The sequence below is a fragment of the Heloderma suspectum genome, chromosome 1 (assembly GCF_057233095.1).
Source record: "Heloderma suspectum isolate Gila_16-S chromosome 1, 16-S_ref, whole genome shotgun sequence".
In the NCBI taxonomy this organism is placed as follows: domain Eukaryota; kingdom Metazoa; phylum Chordata; class Lepidosauria; order Squamata; family Helodermatidae; genus Heloderma; species Heloderma suspectum.
In genome coordinates this window covers 379,165,398-379,188,159 of record NC_139458.1, presented here as the reverse complement: position 1 = coordinate 379,188,159, position 22,762 = coordinate 379,165,398, and the positions used below count along the sequence as shown (strand labels likewise).

The 22,762-nt window shown below is 45.0% G+C and overlaps 1 protein-coding gene across 3 annotated transcripts in view; it reads left to right on the top strand.

Moving 5' to 3' along the window:
* The window catches only part of LOC146359916 (zinc finger protein 318-like), an 83,279-nt gene that overhangs the window by 43,335 nt on the left and 17,182 nt on the right, over positions 1-22,762 (top strand). The window contains exon 8 of one of the 3 annotated variants that reach the window (XR_014786848.1): positions 4,774-4,843. The exons of the other annotated variants lie outside the window; for them this stretch is intronic. The gene's annotated coding sequence lies outside the window, so the exon portion shown is untranslated. Of the gene's footprint in view, positions 1-4,773; positions 4,844-22,762 lie in introns of those variants that run through there. 3 annotated transcript variants of the gene reach the window in all.

Here is a 22,762-nt window from a genome sequence, read left to right as displayed (position 1 = left end):
TACATTGATATGTGTAGAATTGATGAGAACTGAAGTACTTAGAATCCCATTACAATTTCCATTGTTGACTTGAAAGCTGGAAAGTTAAAGCTTAAAATTAAGTTATTTGATATCCATGACTCTGTCCAGACTATATTAGAAGAAGCAACATCAGAACTTCTCAGACTAGCTGTACATGAAGCAGATCCTCCAACCCAGTTAAAACTTACAAACCGAGGGTTCTCGGCCATCTGCTGGACATGTGATAGAATCTGTGGCACATAGAATTTAGAAAAAAGAAGAATTTGAAGAGGTGATTAGAGATTTGACACACACTCCTTTTTTTGGAATGGGCAAGATACAGATTAGTACGACAAGATGAACTCTTCAACATCACATCCATCTCTTCTTGCCAACCAAAATATAGAGACTTTGAATGAACTGTTACAGCTGTGTAGTTAACCACTCATCTGATAGCCATAGGTGACCAGGAATTCCATACAGGCAAATAAGTGGGGTGGCAGAGTGCTGACCCCTGTGGTTTCCATGCTAGGTGTGGACTAAGGAAAGCCTCCATCTGTGATCAGCATGGAAACAGTCCCCTTGGTAGAAGTCAGGTTTTTTTAAAGCTAGCCTGTGTTTCACTGCCAGCTGGGGAGAAGGCAGCTAGGATGGACATGCGGGCTACTAGGCTCTTAGCAGGCTAGTAACTTTTTTTTTTGCATGCAACTTTTGTAGGATTATTTAAAAGACCGAATGATTAAAACTAAAAGAAACAAGATGTTTCCCGAGTCCACATTTCACCAGAGGAAGTTACCTTCTATCTTGAAAATGAAAATTTGGAGTTGTGAACTGGTGCCCTGGCTGCAGTGCAGTCAGATGTCACTGAGCATGGGATAACATGGATCCCGTACAAACTAAACACTGAAACTTACACAGAATACTTACATTTTCTGGAGAAGTGGTGTTCAACTTGTTTTGGAAAGGGTTGCACTACCCCTAAAATAGCAGGCTTGCATTCTGGAGGTGCTCCTAGATCCAGCTTTGTTACTAGAATCTCAGGTGGCCTCGGTGACATGGAGTAGCTTTTGTGGCTGGTTTGCTGGCTGCAGCCATTCCTGTGTCACCTTGGGAGGGTTTTGCCCTTAAAGGTAACTTATAAATTGTTATCAGGCTGCTTGGCAGTTGGGCAGGCACTATAGGCTCCCGAGATAGTTGGCAACCACAGAGGCTGTCACTTTAAGAAACCCTGCCTGAGTGAAGCTAAGCAAGGGTGGGAAAACTGACAGTGCAAAGCAGTCTTGCTTATTAACCCTGCAGGTCATTTATGTAAGGTCAGTGTTAACATCACCAATATAATCAAACCTGCACATATTCAGATGCCCTAGATGGGGCAAATGCCAGTGATGCACACATATGCCAGCCCTGAGTGATCTCTGCACACATAATGTAATCACCAGTACAGGTGTAAGTCTGGAAATTTCTTATCTTTTGGAAAGGTCACAGTTTCGAATAGGCATGGACTCAGTACCTTCTTGAGTGGTCTGCCCCTCCAGAATCACCCTTTTTGCATTTGTAATGGCTCTGGTCAAGAGTTGTCCCAGCCCTATTGTTTCCATCCCTGAACAGCTATTGATGCCACCTGGGAATATACCTATAACCTCTTTATGGCTTTGTCATGTTGGGTATGACACCCCTTTGAAGCTTTTGTCAAAACAGTATAAGAGCAGCAAGCTCTGAACCCTCAGTGCACTGTACCCAACTGGTTCCACCAAGCTGCTGAACTCAATCCTTACTTGGTGCTGATTCGCTAGATCAGTTCCATTCTTGGTTGTTGGGCCAGTAACATACTGGGAACACACTTCATTGTCAGCAGGATTCCAGCTGTAATTTGGAGCATAGTAAACTCCAGAGTTCCTTGGCTGCCCAGGCATTTCCCAGATAGACAGGTTCCCTCCTTTGGGCCTCATAATCCAGGTAGAACCCACCAAGCAGCACGGAATGCCATTGTTCTGCCAGCCCACTCCACCACTGTTTTGCCCAGATGCCACACAGACCAAGGTGGAGCTGTACTACAACCTCTTCTTCAAAAGGACATTTTTCCTCTGAGACAGTAGGAGCTTCAAAGCGCTCCAGTCTTCATCTTCAGGAGCGGGTTATGTGAACCTAAAGAGAAGTATATTTCTCAATCTTGTCCTATTTTCAGGAGGACCTTTATCTACAAAATGTATCCTCTCTCTGCACCCTCTTTCCTATTGTGTGTATTGAGTAAGTGTACCATTACGTCTAATGTTGGACAATAATGATTGAGAGACTAACTGCTTTTGTGCAAGCCTTCCCCTGGTCAACTAGTGGGAAGAATTGCAGGTGAACCTACTGTTCTCTCTACAAGTTCCCTCTTTATGCTCACGTCAGTCAGCCAAGTCTTCTGGAAGATTTGGTGAGCTGACTGTGATTATAGTCTGGAAGAGAGTGACCGCTTTCCCTGAGAGGAAATGGGAGGAAGCAGAAATTGAAGTCTGTGTGTGTGTTCTAGCCATAGGTAATCCCATCCTGCCATCTCCTTTTGTTACAGCAGTTGTGCACCAGGATTAACCTGATAATTTAAAATATTTGTAGGCTGCCTTCCAGGGCAGGAGCCCTCCCAAGGCAGCATACAAGATTAAAATGCATATAATAATATTGATAATAAAAGCAGAAGTTCCATGAAACAACAAACATCAGCATAAGACAGAGCCTACAACAAAACTGCAGCTGTAACCCAGTCTAATAAAACATAATTGGGAAGGCCAGAGTAAAGAAGTAAGTCTTCAAGGCCTTCTTAAAATCCTGCAATGATGGGGCCTGGTGGACCCCTGATGGCAACTTATTCCAGAGGTGTGGGGCCACTGCAGAAAAGGCCCTTTCTCCTGTACTCACCCACCTAACTGCCCTGACAGGTGGGCAAGTGAGAAGGCCTCTTTTGCTGATCTTAAAGTGCAGGCAGGCTGATAAGGGTGAAGGTAGTCACACCACTCTGCTAAGACAAGGCCCCTGGAAATCCTTTCTTTCCTCCCCACTTTTACAAGCGCATTCCCAGCTTTTATTCTCTCCCAATAGTGTTAGAGCTACCAGATTACCCTAGCCCCAACCTCACTATCTGTGTACTCAGAAGCCCAGCCCGGGCGTTATACTCCTTTTCACAACTAGTTCATTTTCCATAGCCCTTAGTTCAGCCACTGAGAGGACTAAGCTAATTTCCCCACAAGCTGATTCACCCTGAATACATTGAGTGCTTTGCATGTTTTACTTGTCTTGATTTCTATAACTGCTCCACCAAGTTAAATTTCCCCAATTAATGAGCGCATACCTTAAATTCTTGAGTGTGCTTAATAAATTCCCCTGTTTTGACAGAGCCAGTATGTTACATGAATCATTGGGTCCCCTCCTCCCAAGTCACATTATTGCCAAGGTTAAAAGGTCACTTAACAAATGCATTTCTTAAGAACATGTACAAGTTTGTATATATGACTACAGGAGCACATTCAGTAATATAACCTTTTTAATTACTGTTTTTGTTGCTAGTCCTGGACAGAAATAGTCTGGCCTCAGTGATTCATGGTCTGGTAACCTACCAGTTGGATTACCGTAATGCGTTACATGTGGGGCTGCCCTTGAAGACTCAGGCACTTCAATAAGTAAAGAGTTTGGCTGTCAGAATTTTAAATTGTACAGTCAGCTCTGTCCACATCACTCCAGTCTTGAAATAACTGCACTGGTTGCCTTTTTGTTTCTGGGCCTAATTCAAAGTGTTGGTACTTACCTTTAAAACTCTAAATGGCTTGGGACCCAACTACCTGAAGGAGCACCTCTTCCCATACCAGCCTGGCCATGTTTTAAAATCTTCTGAAACTCTGTACCAACTGTTTTCCTTATCAGAAGTGTGTTATATAATCACAAAAGAGAGGCCTTCTGGGGGTGATGTCATCCTGGCTTTGGAATTCCCTCCCTAAAAAGATATGCCTGGCTCCTATTTTACAACCTTTTTGTTGCCAGGTTAAGATGCTTTGATTTACCCAGCCATTTTAATTTGTATAATCCTTCAGTCTGCTACAAAAAAATGTTGTTCACTGTCTTTTATTATGGCTGTTTGATGTTAGTTGTGTCCAGTTTTAAATCATTTTATTATTTATATTCTTGTACACTGCCCTGAAATCTGATTTGATAAAGATCATTATAGAAGTGTTTAAAAATAAATAACTTAAGTAAGTGTAGGGAAAGTGATAATAGTCCATGAGGAAGCAAGAAAGGAACTGATATGTGGGGGAGGATGTCCTACAAATTTTTAATTAATAAAAGTACTTGTAATATTACAGGAAGAAATGTATAATACTTAGTTATACAAATGCCTATCATTCATAAACCAATTAAGAGTTAAATTCATTGGAACTAGAGGTGTGCACTGATCACAAGAGTTGGCTCAGATTCTGGTTCAGCACTTAGGAAAATGGCCTGATTCAGTTTGGACTAATTTGGTGGCCATCCACCTTGACTCGGGTACCAAACCTTAGTCAAGATTTGGAAATATTAGTTTTTGTTCCTCCCAATTACTATCATGGGAAATATTTAAAAGACTATAACTCTTTTTATGTTTGTCAAATATGGTTGCAATTGCAGGTATAATAGCCCGAAAGGAGGGGATTGCGCCTGCCAAATTTCAGAAAAATCGGTCGACTTTTTTTTTATGCTACACACCTTTATATTTTGATTTTTTTTTTAAAGGGAACTGCTAATAACTTTTTTATTTCTTGGCAGAATTGGATGACATTTGCAGGGATTGTTGCCCTTCTGATGGAATCAAGCCTGCCAAGTTTCAGATGAATAGGTACAGGGAATTTTGTGCATCAGCAGCCTTTCCATTTTGAGGGTATCCCAAAAAGTGCATGCTTATCCCCCTATGTTTCTTGTAGAGTGTTCTGAAACTGAGAGACAGCATAAGAATTGGCCATAAGTAAGCAAACTGCAAAGTTTCATTTATGTGGAACAGAAGTCCTCAATTTGAGTGGGAAGAGTGATTTGCTTCCCCTTTCCTCCCCCTGTGGTTATCTGGGCAGTTTATATGAAAATGGCACACATCCTCGGGCAAGAAACCTTCAAAGTTTCAGAAGGACAGATGCAGGGACTAAGCAGTTATGATGACTGAAAACCAGTTAAAGGCTTGTTTCATAGTGAAGCCTGATAGCATTGGAAGAATGGCCATCTCACAGACCTAACTGCCATTCCCCAAAGCACAGTGATTGGAGGGCGCCTGGTAAAACATGCCCAGTGTTTAGAAGGTGGACTTGTCAGTCGCTCAACCCCACTCCATTCCTCTCCTCCCTCATCAGTGTTTAGAGTAATGCAAGCAAAACCCACTATTTTTTGGAGACATGCCATTCTACTTTTCCAAAGCTGAATTTCAAATGAATCCTCATTTAGGGTCCAACTTTTGTTCTGGTCACTTCGGAGGGAAGCCTGCTTCACCTCAGGAAGCAGCAGAAATGGTCGGAAGGGCCCAATTTGGCTTGGGTTTTGGTCAAATCTGATGCACATCCCTAATGGTAACAGTTGTGCTTATACTGAATGGAGATTAACAACTTTAAGTGGGTAATAAACAAAAACAGCACTATCAGCCCTCACACTGGCTTACAGATGAAGTTTTCTTACATACAGGTGAACAAGGAGAGGATGTCACAGATACTAATGTAAAATATGGCTTTGATTCACCCTTGCGTTTGTCCACCTGTATCTCAGTGGGATTAAAAGAACAATGCCTAATATAAGAAGGAGATAGATGGATACACATTAATGGTTTTCCTGTAAGAAGAAATAGTATTATGTGAAGATATTGTGTTGGAATTAATAGGTTTGAAAGAGGTTAATTATAAAACTAATATAGGAAAACCATAGATCTAAAATGTGAATACTACCGCATTGAGTTGTTAGTGAAACTTAATGTTGAAAATAATGTAGAAAATCTGTTGTTAAAAACTATAGTTTTCTGTTTTAATTATTTTTTTTTAGACATCAGAAACTATATTATATAAAATTATTTGCCCAGTGAAGGAACAGGATGCAAGAGAAGAAAAAACATAAAGGAGGCATGGAGAACCTCCAGCCCATGGACTGGAACTGACCCACAGAGGTTCTCCATCTGGCCTGTGAGCTTCTTCTGCGCACCCCACCCCTTCTCCAGCTCTGTGCAAGAACCACTGCTCTTATCTCTGACTGGAGATAAGAGCTGGGATTTCCCAAGAAAGGCAGGCTTTCTTCATAACAGTGCAGGGAAACTTCACTGTTGCCTCCAATCAGTGATCAGAGATAACAGCAATTTAAAGGCATTTAATCTTTAAATATCCTGGTGGGTATTGAACAATTGAATGTCCTTAAATTTTAGAATTAAGCTGACATTTGCATGCTTGAAACCTTTTGCACTGGGGCTTACTTTTGAGTAGACACGCATGGACTTGGGATTTCTTTTTCTTGCCTGAAAGCTGTTGCACTGGGGCTTACACCTGAGTAGACATACATAGAATTGAGCAGTGGCTTGTATGCTAGGTGGGGAAATGACCAAATTGGTACACGTCACATCTGGTTCTGCCTACTGTGCTTTGGCCCCACCCCTGTGCCCTTGGCCCTGCTTACTGCTGGAATGTGGCACCTGAGAACCTTCCCAAATAGGAATTCAGTTCCTGGGCCATAAAATGTTCACCACCCTTGATATTCAGACTGTGCACCCCACCTGACCGGCGCAGCTTTTAGCTGTTGTGATAAGATTTTAAGACTAAACTCTCTGAATGTGTTTTGTGTTTGTTGGGTTATGATCCTGATACACCGGGGGTGGGATTCAGAGATCCACCCACACAAAAGGGCTTTTGGAAGCTGACTTCCCTTCCCCCTCCCCTCCCTGCCAGCCCCCAGAGCCCCTCAAAAATGCTCATCCAAGATTTGGGAGATCCTTTTGAGTGGGGTGAGCTGTGGTGTGGGAAGGGAGAGATAGTAGAAATTGTGCTGGAAGCATTTTCTGCTCCACTCACAGAAGATGGCTTTGCCCAATTTTCTGTCATCTGACCCTTCACTCTCAAACCCCTGCACTACAACTCACCCTGCACAGCAGGGTCCAGTGACCTAGAGGAAGCATGGGGGGGGGGCCCCTCTGGGGGCTGGTGGGGAAAGGAGAGGGAGGGAAAGTCAGCTTCCACCAGCCCTGTTACACAGGTGGATTGCTGGATCCAAGCCTATATATATTTTAATGTCTAAAGGAACATAAGATATTTGTCCTTTGAGATATAAGTTGAGATATTTTGTCCTTTGGGTTTTTGGTATAATTAAATGCCAATGCAATACCTCTGCTAAACCATGGGGGTTGGTGTTTTCTCCTCATAGAACATAATACATTGTATTGTGTCAGTTGCATTGCTAATAAGGTGTCATCCAGAGATTTAAGCTCCTGCCTCAAGTTTTGGTGGATTCTTCCTATCTTCCAAAGAAAAAGCAGTGCTTTTTGGCAACTGCATGATTAACTTCCTTTTTAAAGCTCTGGTGGCTTCTTGCTAACACCTTCTAAGGAGCCATACTGTCTTCTGGCAATTGTAAAGGTAACTTGTCATCAGAAAATTTAAATTCTGCTGTCTCAAGGTCTGTAGTCCTTTAGACAGTGAGAATAAGTCCCACTGAATTCAGTGAGACTTATTCCTGAATAGATATGTATAGGACTGCACTGCTAAGCATCTTACTCTGAACTGTGAGCATTATTTGTTTAGAGCAGTGGCTATTCAACTGTATTTCAGGAAATTCTGAGGTTGTTGTTGTTCAGTCGTTAAGTCGTGTCCGACTCTTCGTGACCCCATGGACCATAGCACGCCAGGCCTTCCTGTCCTGCACTCTCTCGGAGTGTGCTCAAATTCATATTCATGGCATCGGTGATGCTATCTAGCCATCTCATCCTCTGCCATCCCCTTCTCCTTTTGCCTTCAGTTTTTCCCAGCATCAGGGTCTTTTCCAGTGAGTTTTCTCTTCGCATTAGGTGGCCAAAATATTTGAGCTTCAGCTTCAGTATCTGTCCTTCCAATGAGCACTCAGGGTTGATTTCCTTTAGGATAGACTGATTTGACCTCCTTGCAATCCAGGGGACTCGTAAGAGTCTTCTCCAGTACCACAGTTTGAAGGCATCAATTCTTCGGTGCTCAGCCTTCCTTATAGTCCAGCTGTCACAGCCATACATTACTACTGGGAAAACCATAGCTTTCATTAGACGGTCCTTTGTCGGCAAGGTGATGTCTCTGCTTCTTACTATGCTGTCTAGGTTTGCCACAGCTTTCCTCCCAAGGAGCAAGCGTCTTTTAATGTCATGGCTGCAGTCACTGTCTGCGGTGATCTTGGAGCCCAAGAAAATAAAATCTGTCACTGCTTCCATTTCTTCCCCTTCTATATGCCAGGAAGTGATGGGGCCAGATGCCATGATCTTATTTTTTTAATGTGGAGTTTCAAACCAGCTTTTGCACTCCCCTCTTTCACCCTCAACAAGAGGCTCTTTAGATCCTCTTCGCTTTCTGCCATGAGGGTGGTATCATCTGCGTATCTGAGGTTGTTGATAATTCTCCCAGCAATCTTAATTCCAACCTGTGATTCATCCAACCCGGCGTTTCTCATGATGTACTCTGCATATAAGTTAAATAAGCAGGGCGACAATATGCAGCCTTGTCGTACTCCTTTCCCAATTTTGAACCAATCGGTTGTTCCATGTCTGGTTCTTACTGTTGCTTCTTGACCCTCGTACAGGTTTCTCAGGAGACAGGTAATGTGGTCTGGTACTCCCATCTCTTGAAGAACTTGCCACAGTTTGTTGTGGTCCACACAATCAAAGGCTTTAGCATAGTCAATGAAGCAGAAATAGACGTTTTTCTGGAATTCACTTGCTTTCTCCATGATGCAGCAAATGTTGGCGATTTGATCTCTAGTTCCTCTGCCTCTTCGAAACCCAGCGTGTACTTCCGGTAGTTCTCGGTTCACATGCTGCTGAAGCCTAGCTTGTAGGATTTGGAGCATAACCTTGCTGGCATGTGAAATAAATGAGCGCTTCTGAAGTTTCTTGGATGCTTTTTAGGGGCGTCTTAATGAGAAAATCAGTAAGGGCATCCAAGGTTGCCCAAAAAGCTGCCTGCGCACCTCAGTGTGCTGCCCACCCCTACAATGTGCAGCTGTAGGGATGAGCTGTGTGGGTTCTAGGGTGCACTTTCAGTTTATGCAGAGCAATGACAAGGTGAAGTTCAAATAGGCCAAGTCAGTTCTCCACATCATTTGAATGCTCCCTTGAAAACACCTCAGAATTTTTTATACTGCACAAAGGTTCTGTAGCATACATGCAGGGATTTCTCAAAAAGTAAGTAAGGGCACAATCCTATGCATGTTTAGACAGAGAAAAGGCCTACAACTCCCAGCATTCCCCAGCCAGCCTTGCAGGCTGGGGAATGCTGAGAGTTGTAGGCCTTTTCTCTGTCTAAACATGCATAGGATTGCTCCCTAAAGATGTAAAGGAAGGACATGTGAAGGAATGTATTTAGTTGGTTTTTATTCTGCCTTTCTTCCCTTGTGGAACTCAAGGCAGTATTAGTCCATTCATCTCTCGGTATGGACCATTCTAATATTCCTCTATCCTTGCAGAGCAGAACAGTTGCTGAAAGCCTAAATCTCAACAGGAAATATTCTGACCATAACTAGGGAGTAGATATAAAATATGTCACTTTGAGATCTGCCCACTACAAAAACAAATTGAAAATGTGTCCTACTACATGCATTGGACTGATGACAGGTTGGGACAGTCCCATGGCTGCTGTGGTAGCCATGAAATCTTGAGCTGCCCCAGATACGGTGGCCTCAGCATGGATGTTGAGGTCCTCTATTACAATCATACTGGGAGTTCTCAACACCAAACTCAAGACAGTCTCCATCAGTTCTGGTGTGGAGACTGATGGGCACTGGAATCGACAGTACATCACCAGAGTCCTTACTCTGGCCCAAGTACCCAGTACACAATACAAACACTCCAGATTGGCAAATAAACAAACAGGAAGCCTGGAGAGGGAGCTTGAATTGCTCTGACTACAGTAACCTCGCCTCCCCAGCTCTTGAGTCCTTTAGTACTTCAGCCTTAACTGGAGGCTGCAAGACATAGGGTCAGGTCATGGCTGGAGGAAAGGGGAGCAGAATGTGAATTAGGCCTGGACCTGTGCCCTCTCTTTCCTCGAGCTGTAGTGGACTCCCTGGTCTTGCAGCCCAGGTAAGTAGCGCAACTGAGTGGAGGTGGCCGTACCTGGGCACCCTCAAATCACCTCATGTGTTGGGGAACTGACACCAGGGGGAGTTGGCTTTGGATTAGGGAGAACCTTCGGCTGACTTGTGCACTGGAATTGTGCCCGAGCAAGGGGAATCCAGCAGCACAAAAACCCCTGCTCCCAAATCTGCCAGGTCTCCTTCGTGGGCCAGCCTGCAGAGTGCCTTACAGAGGCCACCAGGCTCACACACACACACACACACACACACACATTTCCCACAGGTGCTCCAGGCCTAATAACTCTCCATCCATAGGCCCATCAGGGGCAATGGAGGCAAGCAGGAAAACAGGCGATAAGGCCATTACAGTTCAGCCACCCAATGATGAGGTGGGTTATCTGGAGCCTGCCTCTCCAGGGGGCAACAACCAGTGTAGCCAGCCAGCGAAGAAGGCCCTTGCTAACCTGCCCCCACGGAAAGTGGGTTCCAAAGCAAAAGCATCTGGCAGCAAGGTGGGTGCTAGGAAAAAGCCAGCAATACCCAGCATAGAGAAGCTAGATTTAATCCACAAAACGTTAAAACATTGTGAGTTGACAGGCACGGAGTGCCAAAAGGAATTTTTCACCTCGGGGCCAGCCTGGACCAGAGAGGAAGAACAAAATAAATGTGCCTTCTGAGCTGCAAGGGGCCGATGACCAGGACAACGTGATGGCCAAGCTTGGCAGTATGTTTAATTTACTCCAGGACCTGGATAGCAGGATAGGGGTGGTTGAACTCCAGGGGAGCGATAGGGCCCCAGCTAATGGTCCCCCCAGTGGGATGGTCCTGGCTCCAAACCAGGACAGCATGCAGGATGCTGGCCAACCCTTGGGACTCAACGCAGGAGAAGCACAAGCTACGACAGCTAGATCAGGAATGCAGAGCATACCTGGACTATCTTACACAGCAGGTATGTTGGGTGGGGGCACTTCAGCCGATTCGGTCCTATGGCTGACTACCCACAACTATGACCTTCAGGAGTCTGGGAGAGGCAGGCCAGCACAATGCCACCCCCAAAGCAGGGATGGGGCTGTCCATGGGGGAAACCAGCACGGGACATTCCCTCTAAGCGGATTGGGGTGGGGGAGCCCCTGGTCCTCCCAGTGCAGCCCATATTCTAACACATCTGACCTATCTACTAAGGAGAGGATCTAGAAAGGGAAATACATTGACCTTTTCTCCCTCTTGTTCTGAGAACCAAGGATGCTAATTCAGGGTGGTATTCTGGTCAGTTTACCCAAAGAAATGGAGCCATATAAACAGCCCAAGGCCAAGAAATCATGTCAGCTGTTGTCTGGGTCCATCATCTGTATGGGTGTAATCATAGAGGCCCAACTGGCACCAGCCATGAACAAATACCTTGGCATATTTCTCACAGCCTTAGCCGTATTGGCTCCAGTTTGACAAACAATTCAGAAAGAGGGTGATCCTCAGTCCTACTCTGAGATGGAACTTTAAGCACAGTGAGCTGTGGTCTGACATGCAATTGGCCACAGGCAAAAGGGGAGGACATTGGTCATGTCCTGATTCCCATCGATCCACAAGGCTGTGAAGCGAAAGATAAAAAAAGGTAAAGGTGTCCCCAACCAGTCGTGTCCGACTCTAGGGTGCGGTGCTCATCCCCGTTTCTAAGCCGAAGAGCCAGCGCTGTCCGAAGACGCTTCCGTGGTCATGTGGCCGGCGTGACTGAACACCGAGGTGCACGGAACGCTGTTACCTTTCCCGCCGAGGCGGTACCTATTTATCTACTTGCAATTTCTTGCTTTCGAACTGCTGGGTTGGCAGGAGCTGGGACTGAAGACGGGAGCTCACTCCGTCATGCGGCACTCGGGTCTCGAACTGCTGACCTGCCGACCTTCCAGTCTGCAGTTCAGCGTCTTAACCACTAAGCGAAAGATAGCACTGGCCAAATACGTTGCATATTTAACACCCTGGGCAAGGAGCACCAAGCACGGTGCGAGTATGAGGAGAAATGTGCTAATGGCTGGGGGCACATGCAAGGCAATGGCCAGCTTGGATTAGCGCTCCGACCCTTGCTGGAGACAAAGCGGCTGTGGCAGACACTAAGAACTTGCAACGGAGGTAGCTAAAACCAGAAGTAGAGGGGGGATGTCCCAAGGACTGCAAACAACTGAGATGCTGGCAGCACTTACAGAAACACTACAAAAATACAAGGAACAGATGGCATCTGAGTGGTCAGCAGCTATCCAATCCCTGGAAGAAAAAATTGGATGAAGTCACCTGTTAAAGTTACAGGAATAGCAGTCATGGTGAATGCAGTGCTAGAAGTGGGCATAAAGCCTGAAAAATAAATCCAGACTATTCCACACTACAAAAGAGCTGCAACTAAAGCTGGAGAATTTGGAAATAAAAAACAGTTGCCAAAATCTACATGTACGTCCCATAATTGGAGGGAAGAGTGGACGTAGCAGCATTTATGGTGAGCTGGCCAATGGATCATGTCCCAGATACACAATTTGACAAGATAGATATAGAAAGAGCTCACAGAGCCCTGAGCCTGAAGCCATGTGAAAGTGCAAACCCCAAGGATATAGTGATGACCTTTGCTAACTTTCCCTGAAAGAGACACTAATCTAAAAATAGTGTATGTTAACAGTGAATCAGTTACAAAGATAATCCAGTAATGATCTTTCAAGATATTTGCCCAGAAACATCGAGAAAGCAACCTTCTGATACAGAGAAATCTAAGAGGACCTTACATTAAATATCAGCGGGGATTACCATTTCACTTTGTGGTCAGTTACAAAGGCGAAGAAGCGCCTCTCCTGGCTGAAGTTGGACATTCCAGAAGAAGCAGCTGAATCAGGTGCTGAGGAAGAGGGGGAGGAAGGCTGTTTGCCCAAAAACAGCATGGTGTGGAAGACAGCAAAAGCGAAAAAAGGCACAAGAAAAAGCTGATGGGAGGGGGAAAAGATCTACAATTAGAGGGCAGTATCCAACGAGGCCTCTCCACCCATTCTGCTTGCAGGACCCACCACTTGCACAATGGGGCTTTAGTGCTTTTCCGGATCAGTACCGGTCAGCGGCGCTGTCTTCTGCAAGCTCTGCTGACCTGCCCTGTTCCAGAAACAAGCATTTCTGCTGGTTTGGGGTTATTTTTAGATCTGCAAAAGCTCCATTGTGCAAGTGGTGGGTCCTGTGAGCACCCAGGCACAATTGGATACTACCCAGAAGGGAGGAGGCTGAGATCAGGATCCCTGAGCTTATGCCCAAAATGTCTTGGTGAGGTCCAGGACATGCATATTGTGCTCAGGAGTTTTGTCAGTATATTACAAAGCTAAATGTTGTGAGTATGTATAACGCTTAGAATTGTTATAATGATGGAGAGGCTATGAAACAAAGTTGAGAAAAATTGAAATAATGATGGGGAGATGAGAGAACGTGATGATTTGTAGATGTTGGCGTGCCCTCCCGTCGCCACAAGTTAAGCCAAGCACAGGCAGATTGCTGTCAAGCACCTGCAGAAGAGTCTCCCATCAAGTTTCCTTTTCCTAGTTGGCTATGTGAATGCAAATTCAAGCTAATGTTTTTATTTGATTTGGGTTATAGATTATATGCAACAAAACATGAGGATATTCAAGATGAAAAATATGCATCAGGGAAATATTTCTTTACTTGGCAGTTATGGGTGACTTGAAGGTAATCATGCTTAATGTGAAGGGGGTGGGAACACTAGCAGAGAGTTTCAAATTGCATCAGTAAGAGTACACCTGAGATAACCTGATGATCCATCACCATTATATACCTCAAGGGCAATTCAGTCAATGGTTAAGCTATTCAATCGGCACTCTGTTCTGTTGGATTCATTCATTTCATTTCTATACTGCCCAAAAGCCAAGCCTCTCTGAGCAGTTTGCAAAAATACCCCCCCAATATAACATAATAAAAACATAGCGTGACATTTTTAAGATCCAAGCATGTACGCATAGATATAGATATGCAGATATAGATATATATCTTTTGATGCAGCAGTGGCCATGGTGTGGTCTCTTGGGAAGGGTGCTGTGCTGGCAAAATGCAACATTGAGTTGGCCTTTAGACTCATGCCAGCGCACCCAAGTGATTTTGACTTCCTGGCATTTATGTTCAAGGAGGCCTTCTAAGCCGTGCCAGTTGAGGGCTCCAGCTCATGATTCTCCTTTCAAACATTTAGCACATTCTTAAAGCAGTGTCTGCAACTCTGTGACTGCCTTTTACCTGAATTGTTTTTTGTTTGCGGGCAGAAAGGAGAAAAGTGATTGCGCCAACACATAGATTGTTGTTGTTCAGTCGTTCAGTCATGTCCGACTCTTCGTGACCCCATGGACCATAGCATGCCAGGCCTTCCTGTCCTGCGCTCTCTCCCGGAGTGTGCTCAAGTCCATATTCATTGCATCGGTGGTGCTATCTAGCCATTTCATCCTCTGCCGTCCCCTTCTCCTTTTGCCTTCAATCTTTCCCAGCATCAGGGTCTTTTCCAGGGATTTTTCTCTTCGCGTGAGGTGGCCAAAATATTTGCGCTTCAGCTTCAGTATCTGTCCTTCCAGTGAGCACTCAGGGTTGATTTCCTTTATGACTGACTGATTTGACCTCCTTGCAGTCCAGGAGACTTGTAAGAGTCTTCTCCAGCACCACAGTTTGAAAGCATTGATTCTTCGGTGCTCAGCCTTCCTTATAGTCTAGCTCTCACAGCCATACGTTGCTACTGGGAAAATGATAGCTTTGATTATATGAACCTTTGTCGGCAAGGTGATGTCTCTGCTTCTTACTATGCTGTCTAGGTTTGCCATAGCTTTCCTCCCAAGGAGCAAGCGTGTTTTAATTTCATGGCTGCAGTCACCGTCTGCGGTGATCTTGGAGCCCAAGAAAATAAAATCTGTCACTGCTTCCATTTCTTCCCCTTCTGTATGCCAGGAAGTGATGAGGCCAGTTGCCATAATCTTAGTTTTTTTAATGTTGAGTTTCAAACCAGCTTTTGCACTCCACTTTCACCCTCAACAAGAGGCTCTTGAGATCCTCTTTGCTTTCTGCCATGAGGGTGGTATCGTCTGCGTATCTGAGGTTGTTGATAATTCTCCCAGCAATCTTAATTCCAACCTCTGATTCATCCAGCCTGGCGTTTCTCATGATGTACTCTGCATATAAGTTTAAGCAGGGCAACAACATGCAGCCTTGTCGTACTCCTTTCCCAATTTTGAACCACTCGGTTGTTCCATGTCCAGTTCTTACTGTTGCTTCTTGACCCTCATACAGGTTTCTCAGGAGACAGGTAATGTGGTCTGGTACTCCCATCTCTTTCAGAATTTGCCACGGTTTGTTGTGATCCACACAAAGGCTTTAGCGTAGTCAATGAAGCAGAAACAGACGTTTTTCTGGAATTCTCGTGCTTTCTCCATGATGCAGCGAATGTTGGCGATTTGATCTCTAGTTCCTCTGCCTCTTTGAAACCCAGCGTGTACTTCCGGTAGTTCTCGGTTCACATGCTGCTGAAGCCTAGCTTGTAGGATTTGGAGCATCACCTTGCTGGCATGTGAAATGAGCGCAATTGTACGGTAGTTTGAACACTCTTTGGCGTTGCCCTTCTTTGGAATTGGAATGTAAACTGACATTTTCCAGTCTTGTGGCCATTGCTGAGTGTTCCAAATTTGTTGGCATATTGAATGCAGCACTTTAACAGCATCATCTTTTAGGATCTTAAATAGCTCAGCTGGAATACTGTCATCTCCACTAGCTTTGTTGTTACTAATGCTTCCTAAGGCCCACTTGACTTCACTCTTTAGGATGTCCGGCTCAAGTTCCGTGACCGCACTATCATGGCTATCAGGGACATTCAGATCTTTCCTGTATAGTTCTTCTGTGTATTCTTGCCACCTCTTCTTAATCTCATCTGCTTCTGTTAGGTCCCTGCCTTCTTTGTCCTTTATCATGCCCGTCTTTGCACAAAACGCTCCCTTGAGATCTCCGATTTTCTTGAAGAGATCTCTAGTCTTTCCCATTCTGTTGTTTTCTTCGATTTCTTTGCATTGTTCATTTAAGAAGGCCTTCTTGTCTTTCCTTGCTATTCTCTGGAACTCTGCATTCAGTTGGATATATCTTCCCCTTTCTCCATTGCTTTTTGCTTCTCTTATTTCCTCAGCTACTTGTAAAGCCTCCTCAGACAGCCACTTGGCTTTCTTGCATTTCTTTTTCTTGGGGATGGATTGAGTTGCTGCCTCCTGAACAATGCTACGGACCTCCATCCATAGTTCCTCAGGCACTCTGTCTATCAGGTCTAATCCCTGAAATCTATTCGTCACATCCACTGTATATTCATAAGGGATATGATTTAGGTCATACCTGAATGGTTTAGTGGCTTTCCCTACGTTCTTCAATTTAAGCCGAAATTTTGCAATCAGCAGCTCATGATCTGAGCCACAGTCAGCTCCAGGTCTTGTTTTTACTGACTGTATAGAGCTTCTCCATCTTTGGCTGCAAAGGACATAATCAATCTGATTTCGATATGGACCATCTGGTGATGTCCATGTGTAGAGTTGCCTCTTGTGCTGTTGGAAAGGAGTGTTTGCTATGATCAGTGTGTTCTCTTGGCAAAACTCTATTAGCCTTTGTCCTGCTTCATTTTGTACACTAAGGCCATGCTTGCCTGTAATCCCGGTGATTTCTTGACTTCCTACTTTAGCATTCCAATCCCCTGTGATGAAGAGGACATCTTTTTTTGGTGTTAGTTTTAGAAGGTGTTGTAGGTCTTCATAGAACCGATCAACCTCAGCTTCTTCGGCCTCAATGGTTGGGGCATAGACTTGAATTACTGTGATGTTGAATGGTTTGCCTTGGATTCGTACTGAGATCATTCTATCGTTTTTGAGATTGTACTCCAGTACTGCTTTTCCCACCCTTTTGTTGGCCATGAGTGCTACTCCATTTCTTCTACGGGATTCGTGCCCACAGTAGTAGATATAATGACCACCTGAATTAAATTCGCCCATGCTTGGCCATTTTAGTTCGCTGATTCCCAAGATGTCAATGTTCAATCTTGCCATCTCATGTTAGACCACCTCCAGCTTACCTTGATTCATTGATCTTACATTCCAGGTTCCTAAACAATATTGTTCTTTACAGCATCGGACCTTCTATTCACTACCAGAAACATCCACAGCTGAGTGTCCTTTCGGCTTTGGCCCAGCCGTTTCACTCTTTCTGGCGCTACTTGGAAATTCCCTCTGCTCTTCCCCAGTAGTATATTGGACACCTTCCGACCTGAGGGGCTCATCTTCCGGCGTCATCTCTTTTAGCCTTGTGACACGTTCCATGGGGTTTTCTTGGCAAGAATACTGGAGTGGGTTGCCATTTCCTTCTCCAGTGGACCACATTTTGTCAGAACTCTCTGCCATGACCTGTCCGTCTTGGGTGTTCCTGCACGGCATAGCATATGGCTTCACTGAGTTACGCAAGGCCCTTCGCCACAACAAGGCAGTGATCCATGAAGGGGAACACACAGATAGCCTTCCACAAATGAGCTGATGAACTAGGGATAACCATAGCCCTGGAAAACCAGCAGACTCTGCAATGCCCATTTCTCTGGAAAAAACAGAGGGCACTGTCACCAAATTAACTTTCTTGAGCATAGAATTAGACAGAATAGAAGTGGCAGGTTGCCACAAGGCAAGCTCCAGACTCCGAGGGAGCTGCTGCGTGACATGAGACAGTGTAAAAAAGCAATACTGAAGGACTTCCAAATGCTGGTGGGACACCTAAATGTCACCTGCCGGGTTGCCGTACCAGGCACCAGGGGGGCAATACAGCAGGGACCAGCCAGCTGATCTTGGCAATGGTTGGAGATGGCAGCCTCACACAGCCTCACTGGTCTCGTAATAGTTGGGGGTTGTACCATAGGCTTGAGGCGCCAGCATGAACATGGCACATGGGGGGAGGGCAGAAGTAGACACCCATGCCAGTTCCTCCAGTGCAGTATATAGGTACCAGGTCCATATAGATAAGTAACTGTAACAGTACCAGTTGGCATCATGCTGTGATACTGAATAGTTGCAACAATATTTCATCCAGCTTCTGACTGAGACTGGGAAGCCTTATATAGCATTGCCCCCAAATCTCATGATAGGGCCAAAATCTTGGGCCTTGTGAGAGCTGGCCAAATCAAGTGCCCTGGTCTCAACGATGGCCGGGAATCCCCCAACCATCACAAGACCCATCCCCCTGAGTGGCTACAGGCCAGTGCACCTCTCTGCGGCTTGCCACAATCTTCCCCCTTTCAGTGACTGCAGTTGCCATGGCTCGGGGGTCTTTCTGTTGCTGAACGAAGTACCCAGGAGGACACAGTTGGGAATGACTCCCTCCATTTCCCCCACCTAGATATCAGTATTCGAAATCAGCTCAGCCTTCACAATTAATTCCTGGATGAGGGAGATAGTATTATAAACCAACCTGGCATTTAATAACCACCAACAGAGCAGAAAGCAAGCTGATAAGGCAACTATCTACTTGGGAGGGACTGGAAAAGGAAATGGGCATAAGATGTCTAACAGTGCTTCTCTTTACCTGGTACATCAAACCCTCAATACCATATTGCTCTCTACCTGTAACCACCATCGTAGCCCACACACACTATTTCTTAGGCACATTATTCAAAAGAACAACCCCACAGAAAGAGAGAGCAAACTCAGAGCAGCACTAAGAAAAGTTTAAAAGGAAATTACAACAGGTCATGAAGCAACAATTAGCACAGTTCAAAACAGTTATTATATAATCAATGGGATAAGGGCACCGCACACACGCAGTTCCAAATAAAAAAGTTCGTAAGACTGGAGGAAGCTTATATAGACCAACTCCCCCTTCCCCACCCCCCACTTGGGTCTCCAATTATCTTTACACTAAACAAAGGGCTTACAAGAATATTATCCCACAAGTGCTGTCACAAATACCACCCTTGTTTTACCACCACCACCCCCTTTGGTGTCATCCCTCTTTGGGGCTGAACCACCATCTGCATTGGGCCTGACTATTACAAAGTACATGTAATGTTGGTGATCTGGAGAAGGGAGGGTGCATCCTTGCCTCGGAAAGGCAAAAGAAACACCTGTGCCATTACTGAGATTCAAGCAAGGCCTTTTGCAACCGCATTGTCTCCAACTTAATCTCCAAACCTTTCCAGACCCCTCCCTGGATATCAGTTGCAAATTTTGTAACTCATGTCCCAGGAACTTGCCAGGGAGTATCCACCAAGCACTACCTCCAGCAGCATGTTACCTTCTCTACTCACTCTCCCCCTGTTCTCAAATCCCTATCTTCTTGCAGTCCTATGCTTATCTATGGGACCTTCTCAAACTGGGGAGAGGTAACGGGTGGGGCACTGCAGGGCTCAGTCCTGGACCCAGTGCTCTTCAACATTTTTATAAATGACTTGGAGGAGGAGGTGCAGGGAATGCTGATCAAATTTGCAGATGACACAAAATTGGGCGGGATAGCTAGTACCTTGGAATACAGAAACAAAATTCAAAGTGATCTGGATAGACTGGAGCACTGGGCAGAAAACAACAGAATGACATTTAATAGGGATAAATGCCAAGTTCTGCACCTAGGAAAAAGAAACCAAATGCACAGTTACAAGATGGGGGTTGTTGTTCTTCAGTCGTTAAGTCGTGTCTGACTCTCCATGACCCCATGGACCATAGCATGCCAGGCCTTCCTGTCCTCCGCTCTCTCCCAGAGCGTGCTCAAGATCATATTCATTGTATCGGTGATGCTATCTAGCCATCTGATCCTCTGCCATCCCCTTCTCCTTTTGCCTTCAGTCTTTCCCAGCATCTGGGTCTTTTCCAGTGAGTTTTCTCTTTCTATTAGGTGGCCAACATATTTGAGCTTTAGCTTCAGTATCTGTCCTTCCAATGAGCACTCAGGGTTGATTTCTTTTAGGATTGACTGATTTGACCTCCTTGCAGTCCAGGGGACTCGTAAGAGTCTTCTCCAGCACCACAGTTCGAACGCATAAATTATTCGGCGCTCAGCCTTCCTTATAGTCTAGCTCTCACAGCCATACGTTACTACTGGGATACGTGGCTTAACAAAACTAAAAGCAAGAAGGATCTTGGAATTGTTGTAGATCACAAGCTGAATATGAGCCAACAATGTGATGTGGCTGCAAAAAAGGCAAATGCTATTTTGGGCTGCATTCATAGAAGCATAGCTTCCAAATCCCAGGAAGTACTAGCTCCCCTCTACTCAGCACTGGTTAGGCCTCATCTGGAGTACTGTGTCCAGTTCTGGGCACCACATTTTAAGAAGGATGCAGACAAACTGGAGAGGGTTCAGAGGAGGGCAACAAAGATGATCAGGGGACTGGAAACAAAGCCCTATGAAGAGAGACTGAAAGAACTGGGCATGTTTAGCCTTGAGAAGAGAAGACTGAGGGGAGATATGATAGCGCTCTTCAAGTACTTGAAAGGTTGTCACAGAGAGGAAGGCCAGGATCTCTTCTCAATCATGCCAGAGTGCAGGACACGGAATAATGGGCTCAAGTTACAGGAAGCCAGATTCCGGCTGAACATCAGGGAAAAGCGTCCTGACTGTTAGAGCAATATGACAATGGAACCAATGACCTAGGGAGGTGGTGGGCTCTCCCACACTGGAGGCCTCCAAGACGAGGCTGGACAGCCATCTGTCAGGGATGCTCTGACTTGGATTCCTGCATTGAGCAGGGGGTTGGACTTGATGACCTTGTAGGCCCCTTCCAACCCTACTATTCTATGATTCTATGCCCCCTTCCCACTCCAAGGCCTGCCAAAAAACCACCATCCTGAAACCCTTTGTGTGTCTCCCTTCTCCCCCCAGCTTTTTCTCCATAGTTAGCTATAAATGCACACTGTTAGGGAGACATACAGTTACAGATCTGTGTTTTCCAAACTTTTTTTATATACAGTTGCTTGATGGGGCATTTGCTATGTTTTATTTAATACCTTATTTTTCCTCGAGATGTTGTTTCATCTCTGCTTACTAGGAATTACACTGTGTTAACTTCATTATAATTTATACCCCCTTCAAATACCTTCTATGTGTCTCATTGTACATAATGAACTGTTATGTATACTGAAAAGTATATGTATATGAAAAGTATACTGACTTTTAAATGCCTGTTATTTAACATTGCCAAATAGCATTTTCATTTTAATGTCTTTTGAATGTATGGTTCTAATATCTCTTTAATAAATAAAACAATTATTTTCAAGCTTCTTGTCTATGACTCCTGTAATTGTTACGGTGCCAGCTTTTTCAGCAGTGCCCAGTGTTCAATGTTAAAAGATCCCTATAGCTGTCAGCATTGCACATCTGAATGTGCACACTTCAGTAGTTACACAGGGCATGCTTGTTAACCGCGAAATGTTCTACTCACCCTTCTTTTATTATTTATTTTATTTATTTCATTTCTATACCGCCCAATAGCCGAAGCTCTCTGGGCGGTTCACAAAAATTAAAACCAAACACACAATTAAACAATTTAAAATATATAGAACATTAAAACCACAATATAACAATACAACCACAATAAAATCTAGCAGCAGTGCAGGAGTTTAAAAAACAGATTTAAAACAGCAAATATAAAAATTTAGAAAGCTAAAATGCCTGGGAAAATAAAAAGGTCTTCATCTGGCGCCGAAAGAAGTACAATGTAGGCGCCAGGCGAACCTCACTAGGGAGCTCATTCCAGAGCCGGGGTGCCACAGCAGAAAAAGCCCTCCTCCTAGTAGCCACCTGCCTCACTTCCTTTGGCAGGGGCTCATGGAGAAGGGCTGCTGATGATGATCTTAACGTCCGGGCAGGCACATATGGGAGGAGGCGATCCTTCAGGTAACCTGGCCCCAAGCCGTTAAGGGCTTTGAATGTTAACACCAGCACTTTGAATCGGGCCCGGAAATGGACCGGCAGCCAGTGCAGCTGGAAAAGTACTGGCGTAATATGAGCTCGCAGGCCAGTCCCTGTTAACAATCTTGCTGCCCTATTTTGGACCAGCTGAAGTTTCCGGACCGTTTTCAAAGGCAGCCCCACGTATAACACATTGCAGTAATCCAGACGAGAAGTTATCAGAGCATGGATAACTGTAGCTAGGCTATCTCTGTCCAGATAAGGGCGTAGTTGGTATACCAGCCTAAGCTGATAAAAAGTGCTCCGTGCCACTGAGTTCACCTGTGCCTCAAGTGACAGTTCTGGATCCAAGAGCACCCCCAAACTACGAACCTGATCCTTTAGGGGGAGTGCAACCCCCTCCAGAACAGGTTGAATATCACCTAGCCGGGCAGACGAACCACCCACTAACAGTACCTCCGTCTTGTCTGGATTGAGTTTCAGTTTATTGGCCCTCATCCAGTCCATTACCGTGCCCAGGCACTGATTCAGAACAGCCACTGCCTCACCTGGTTTTGATGAAAAAGAGAGGTAGAGCTGGGTG